Source organism: Amblyomma americanum, chromosome 10 (assembly GCF_052857255.1).
Source record: "Amblyomma americanum isolate KBUSLIRL-KWMA chromosome 10, ASM5285725v1, whole genome shotgun sequence".
Classification (NCBI taxonomy): Eukaryota; Metazoa; Arthropoda; class Arachnida; order Ixodida; family Ixodidae; genus Amblyomma; species Amblyomma americanum.
In genome coordinates, this window is record NC_135506.1 from 88,156,286 (window position 1) to 88,163,627 (window position 7,342).

Sequence of the window (7,342 nt, forward strand, 5' to 3'; positions counted from 1 at the left end):
TTATTAGTTTCCTGGCTTTGGATCTGGTTTCTTTCAAATAGGAATGCACAGTGGCTGTCTAACTGCAAAAAAGATTTTAAGGATACCAATAATATAAAATAAAGAGTGATGGACAAGTAACTCAAGACGCCCGTGCACTGTGCAATGTCAGTGCACGTTAACAAACCTTAGGTAGTCGAAATCTATGAACCACAGCGGGGGTTTGTCGCGGCGGAGTGGTAGCGTCTCCACCTCAAATGCCATAGACCCTGGTTCGATTCCGATCCTCGGCACATACATTTTTTCAGTCAGTGTGCGGGGGCTTTTCAGTCGCTCGCATAGATGCCGCTATCGAATAGGTTAGTATTAGCTGTTAAGCGCAGGCTCTGTTTAGGCGCGTTTATACTCCAGTGTAACGCGTGCGCGCGCGCTTCACGGTGACGTCACGTCGGCCAAGGCGAGACCTTCCATACTCCAAATGCGCTTGACCGCCGACGGGCTCGCCGGCTTCGGCGCAATCTAACCACACTGGCACAGACTTGGAGCATGTCTCTATTTCGGGCAGAGTGCGCCAGCCGCCGCCGTTCCGGCCAGACCGGTTCGGCTCCGCGGCGAGGGGCGGGTTGTGACGTCATGTGCTCCTCGGAGGACCGCCAGGCCAAAATCGCAAGTTCGCGGCCACTACAGCTGTCGCTTTAATAAAAAAATGAAAACGAAAATTGGTTATTGGAGAAGGAAATGGCGAGTATCGGTCTCACATATCGGCCGACACCTGAACCGCGCCGTAATGGAAGGGATGAAGGAAGGAGCAAAAGAAGTAAGGAAGAGGTGCCGTAGTGCAGGGCTCAGGAATAGTTTCGACCACCTGATGATCGTTAAGGGCAATGACAAGAACATGAAATAGAAAATTTGTTTTTGAAGAAAGGTAACGGCGCAGTTATTGTCTCGAATCTCGGTGGCCACACGAACCGAGCTGTATCGAAATATGTGACTTTGGGGGAAAACAAATAGCGCAGTATCTGTCTCATATACCGTTGGACACCTGAACCGCGCCGTATGGGAAGAGATAAAGGAGAGAGTGAAAGAAGAAAGGAAGAAAGAGGTTCTGTAGCGGAGGGCTCCGGATTAATTTCGACCACCTGGGGATCTTTAACGTGCACTGACACCGCAAAGCAGCACATGTGCGCCTCAGCGTTTTGCCTCCATAAAAAGGCTGCCGCCGCGGTCGGGTTCGAACCCGGAAACTCCGGACCAGTAGCCGAGCGCACTAATCACTGAGACACCACGGCGGGGTCATATAAATTATAAAAACTGGCAGTCGCTTAACTTGACTGACCCTAGAATTCAGCAAAAAAGCAACCACGCTTGCTAAGCGACTGAGGATTGGACGATCCTCAGTCGCTCGCGAGAGCCGTTCTATATATATCCACAAAGACCATGCCGTTATGACGTGGTATCATATGGTCTTATGACACCCTCATTGGATGTCATCACATGGCTTCACATCATCCCATCGGATGTTCTTAAGGTCAAAGGTCGAGCCAAATGTCACATAATGCCAAAGGTCAACTAATGGGTCAAAGGATAGGGGTCGAGACCATAACTGTGCCCCATACGGCCATACACGGCTATCCTTGGCTGGGCTGAAGGTCGTTCAAAGTCATTGTGCTTCGTACCCTAAGACTGCTTTATCTAGCGTAGTCAAGCTTTTCCCTTCAAGAGAGTCAATCAAGATCAGGGGTTCGAAAACACATCTTGACCACACAGGGTCATACACGGCTACCCTAGGTGCGGCAGAAGGTCGTTCGAGGTCATGATGCTGTCTACCCGAAGACTTCTTTACCTAGCGTAGTGAACCTTTTCCATTCAAAGGAGTGTCAGTACCCCCGTGACCACGCGACATGATAGCGTGCGATGATATTCATCACCGCTGCACCTAGTCAAAAACAGGGGAGGGAGCGGCTTCATGGCCGCTTGGCTTCACCTTCCTTCCTGTTTTTTTTTCCTTCTTTCTCACAGCCTCTAAGCTGGTCGAGGCGCTAAGTCGCTGTACGTAGTGCACTCTGTGTCAAGCAGAGTTAAGTACAGCTTAGGCAGTCTGCTAAACATCGAATTTGTGGTATTCCGGGCACGCAGTGGAGCTAAAACGCCGCGGGAACACAGACAATGCGAGGAAGCCCAGTTGCCGGGCTGTGATAGCCGAGGCGCAACTAAGATCCCGAAAATCAATTTCGCAGAAAGTCGCGTTACAAAGGCGCGTTTACCGTCGGTCAATTTTGTTTACTGGAGAAGTTGGCACAAGTTGACACAACTTAAACTTCAAAAAGAATGAGCCGGAGGTTCGAATGCCTGTGACTCCAAATTGACGACAATGATTCTTTCAGATACAGAAGGGATTACAGAACATGTCTTCATGCCGCGATACTTGCGCAGCGATTGAGTCGGGCTGCCGCAGAGCCTCGATAGCCTTGCAGAATTCGGTTACAACAAGCGGAAACATCTCGCTAAACAAGCGAAAACAAGAAGTCGGCAGCGACACGTAAGACTGCTCACGCTTGACAAGGCGTAAGCCCGCCTGCTCTCTTCGTGAAAGAGTCGTCGTGCGTTGCGGCGTGATTATACCCGATGTGCTCGCAGCTGACGAAAAAGCGCATGTCCGGACCCCGTAGAGTATCTGTTACGTGTCCAATTGGACTTATTTCTGGAAATGTGGCGGAGAGTTTGAAGGATGCTTCACTACCGCCACCGGTTGGCCTGGCATTGCACTGCCTCCGGGATCGGCCTTGTCTTTAGCGCGTCTTTACTATCCTGTCTTTCTCTCCTGCTATCTGCACGTGGTAGCGATTCTGGCTCGTCTTGATCCAGTGAGCAGGCCTGTGCACTTTCTTTTTCTTTCTTCCTGTCAACAACTGAGAGAGGGATTCAATCTCTACAAGTTCTACGTAGCCGCCCTCGCGACGCCTCCGCACCTCTTCCGATCTGCGTGCTAACATTGCTAAAGCAGTCGCTGCCTTACCGCGGCTTACGCCCTGCTACTCCACCAGCTGGCGCATCAGGATGCATTCAGATGTGCCGACCGTCTGCATGAGATCATTCAGAACTTTTACCTTCATATATCTTTGGGAATTCTCGTACCACTCCTGGCGAGAGCACTTCTGTCACCCGCTGGAGTTTCCTGATAGCAAAAGTGTTAGGCCATTGTTCTGGGTGTGAAGGCCCAGATCCGGAGTGTGTTAAGCTCCAGGACAAGGCATCCGGTGATGGGCCCGTGGGGAGAGTACGTGGGGAGAATTATATGTTATCATGCTCAGAGTGCGGAAAACAACCATACCCACGTAAACTATGCACACTATAGTAGCGTGTGTGTGTGATTAAACTGTGTCGAGAACCTTACACCACTTACAAAACAACTGCGAATGGACCCGCTCCACACGGGGTCCATTAAATAGAAGGTACTTTTCTAACGTCATTTAGTAACCTAGTTTTCCTCTTCTAGAGTATTGAAAATCTCCTCATCAAATAATAGAACACCCCGAATTTACACCCGGCAAAACATCTTCGGCATGCAGCTGATAGGTTTTATATGATGTTTTCTATTGGCACGGCTACAGTGAACTCTGTACGTCTCCAAAAGCACGTTGTTTGTCGAGCGAGCAATCATATGCGACCCTTGTAGAAAATTGGCCTTGCTGCTGCGTTTTTATGGAGGAAAAACGCTAAGGCGCCCGTGTACTGTGCGATGTCAGTGCACGTTAAGAAAGCCAGCCTGATCACTTGGTTGATTAGTCTAAGGTTTCCCTGACTGCATTGACGATTGCCTTAGAAAATACCTTGTAGGCAACGGATAGTAAGCTGATCGGTCTGTAATTTTTCAAGTCCTTGGCGTCTGCCTTGTTATGATTTAAGATGGTATTTGCATTCTTCCAAGCTTCTGGTACGGACGAGGTTATTAGGTTACAAGGTGGCTAGTTTTTCTAGCACGATCTCACCCCCCCCCCCCCTCCCCATACTTCAACAGATCTGCTTTTACCTGATCCTCCCCAGCTCCTTTTCGCATTTACATTGCTCCTAAGGCCGTCTTTACTTCCTCTTTCGTTACTGGCGGGATGACGCATTGCTGTGCGCTACTCTCTCTCATTAACGTTCTGATTACATTGGATACTGTACAGATTTGTGTAGAACCCTTCGGCTACGTTAACTATCTTATCCATATTGCTAATGACATTGGCATTCTTGCCTCTTAACGCAGACATCTGGTTTTTACTAATGCCTAGTTTGCTCTTCACCGCTTTTAGGCTACCTCCGTTCTTTAGAGCATGCTCGATTCTCTCCATGTTAAACTTTCTTATGTCGGCTACCTTGCGCTTATTTAATAACTCTGATAGCTCTGTCAGTTCTATTCTGTCGGTAGGATTAGACGCCATCATGTTTTTGCGTTTTTTAATCAGATCTTTCGTCACCTGAGATAGCTTTCCGGTATCCTGTCGAACTGTCCTACCGCCTACTTCTATTGCGCACTCCGTAATGATGGCTGTCAGATTATCGTTTATTCTATGAACATCAAAATCGTCTTCCTCAGTTAAAGCCGAATATCTGTTTTGCAGCGATATCCTAAATTCCTGTACTTACCTTTTACGGCTAACTCGTTAATGGTATTCTTCTTCACTAGCTTCTTCCGTTCCCTCTTCAAGTCTAAGCTAATTCGAGACCTTACCGCTGTGGTTGCTACAGCGCACCTTTCCGAGGACGGCCACATCCTGAACGATGCCAGGTTGAGCGCATAGTATGAAGTCAATTTCATTTTTATTCACACTAATGGGGCTCTTCCAGGTCCACTTCCTGTTCTCTCGTTTGCGGAAGAAAGTATTCATGATCCGTAAATTACTTCTATCTGCAAATTCGACTAATAGCTCTTCCTGCTATTTCTAGAACCCATAGTCGCCTACCGCGTGGTCGCCAGCCTGCTTCTTGCCCACCTTCGCATTGAAGTCGCCCATCACTACAGTGTACTGTGATTTTACTTTATTCATTGCCGATTCCAAGTCTTCATAGAAACTATCAACGGTCTGGTCATCATTGCTGATGTTATCGTAATCGGTCGGAAGTATTTTATGTTTGTCTTACTGCCTTCCCCTTTATAAATCTAATTGATTTTACTCTTTTTCCAGATGTGCGGAAATTGCATATTTGTTATGAATGCCTCCAATTCTTTTATCAGCGTTTCCTTGCTTCTTGGTACAAGTTCATTAGTTAGCTTGATTGGAATTTCGTCTATCCCTGCGGACGTGCATTTTGGAATATTTACTTCCGCCTTTTTCCAGTTATGATTAGTTAATTCTAAGCTGCTTTCTATTGAGCTGCCCTGTGTGGCTCCCTCATTTGGGGCGATTACCATATCGTCTTTACTAAATGACTCATCTATAACTGATGCAATGTAGTTCACAGCGTCACCTCCCTCTAAACATTTTCCCTCGGCATAGTGAATCTGTTCTTGCTTACTGTGACTCACTTTGCCCAGCCAGCTTATATGATGAAGGTATTGGTTTCTTACAACTTCGTACGCTTTTTGTTTAGCCTAATATTCTCATCTTCAAACACAATATTTCGGCAAAACAAAATATTAGTTATTTTGATCGCTGCGTATTTGTTCAGTCTTTTCTTTTATAACAATTCAGCAAAAGGTCATTCGGCGTGCAGAGGGGCGGCGCCCTGCAGTAATTGGCTGATTCCTCGCTGCGTCAAGCGGTGACGTCACTGTCAATAACGTTTCATCGGAATTGTGATCGTTCCGTAATACGGCCCCTGGCCGCTATAATAACGAGGAGCGGGAAGAGCTGGCTCACCGATGTTTAGTTAGTAGCTCAGAGGGCCACAGCGAGAAAAAAAAGAAAACTCCCCGTCGGGGAATCGAACCCCGGTCTCCCGCGTGACAGGCGGGGATACTGGACACAATACTAACGAGGAGACGGAACCACTGGCTTAGCGATGCTTAGTTAGTGGCACAGAGGCCCACAGCGAGAAAAAAAAAAGCGGAACCTCCCCGTCGGGGAATCGAACCCCGGTCTCCCGCGTGACAGGCGGGGATACTGGCCACTATACTAACGAGGAGACGGAAGCTCTGGCTCACCGATGCTTAGTTAGTGGCACGGAGGCCCACAGCGAGAAAAAAAAAAGCGGAACCTCCCCGTTGGGGAATCGAACCCCGGTCTCCCGCGTGACAGGCGGGGATACTGGCCACTATACTAACTAGTAGACGGAAGCTCTGGCTCACCGATGCTTAGTTAGTGGCACAGAGGCCCACAGCGAGAAAAAAAAAGCGGAACCTCCCCGTCGGGGAATCAAACCCCGGTCTCCCGCGTGACAGGCGGGGATACTGGCCACTATACTAACGAGGAAACGGAACCACTGGCTTACCGATGCTTAGTTAGTGGCACAGAGGCCCACAGCGAGAAAAAAAAAAGCGGAACCTCCCCGTCGGGGAATCGAGTTTTTGGAGGGAAAGGGTTTATTTTTTTTGCCGTGGGGATCGAACTGCTTAATTTGTAAACAGCCTGAAACAATAGACCACGTTTTTTTGCATTGCTGGGAAGGTGTTTATTTTTGGGACGTGTTACAAAGTACAATAAAGAAAGAGCTACCACTTGACGCACAGGGAATTCGTTATTTAAGCACTGACAATGAGGACGGGGTACCATATGACCTCATAACGCTCTTAGGCCTCCACTGTATATGGCGCTCCAGAATGGCAGGCTATTATTGTGACAAAGACGCACGACCTGCCCGAATTTATTTTCGGGAAAGAATAGACTGCTTTCTGGCCATCCAGAAAGCCGCTGCGGAGCCTCCCGTTTGGCTCTCGAGGCTAGAGCCGCTCTGTATGCTTCGTGAATTTTAGTATGACGAAGCCAGACTCATGCTGGCTGACCACGACAGTGTCGTATGTACATAGCGTTTTGTGTGTTTTTGTTGAGTTTTTTTTGGTTAAATGTTATGAGCCAAAGCCAGGCAATAAAGAAAAAAAAACAGGCGGGGATACTGGCCAATTTTTTTTCTTTATTGCCGATCTTTACATGCTAAAACAAAAGTAGAAATGATAAAAACAGCAGCAGCAGCCTACTTGGCTGACACGGGAGAGGTTAAAATCTTCTCAAGACAACTAAGTCGTCCAGGACAGAGGTCCATTCGGGAGGTTCAGCTTGCGCACGATACAGTTCTCTCACGCTCACAACACTTTCAATAAAGTTTTCTCGCACGGAACGGACATTAACATCGGCATGTCGCACTTGCATTCGTGTCCTCCAAGGCTGTGGAGGCCCAAGAGGATGATTAAATCATATGGCACTCCTCCTTCGTTTGTGATTGG

At 47.9% G+C, this 7,342-nt stretch overlaps 2 non-coding genes across 2 annotated transcripts; both read right to left on the reverse strand.

The window, feature by feature from the left end:
* Positions 1–6,015: 6,015 nt before the first annotated feature.
* TRNAD-GUC (transfer RNA aspartic acid (anticodon GUC)) lies at positions 6,016–6,087 on the reverse strand. Its single transcript has one exon. It is a non-coding gene; the product is annotated as a tRNA-Asp (tRNA).
* Positions 6,088–6,302: 215 nt separating this feature from the next.
* Positions 6,303–6,374, reverse strand: TRNAD-GUC (transfer RNA aspartic acid (anticodon GUC)). The gene has a single exon. It is a non-coding gene; the product is annotated as a tRNA-Asp (tRNA).
* Between the last annotated feature and the right edge of the window lie 968 nt (positions 6,375–7,342).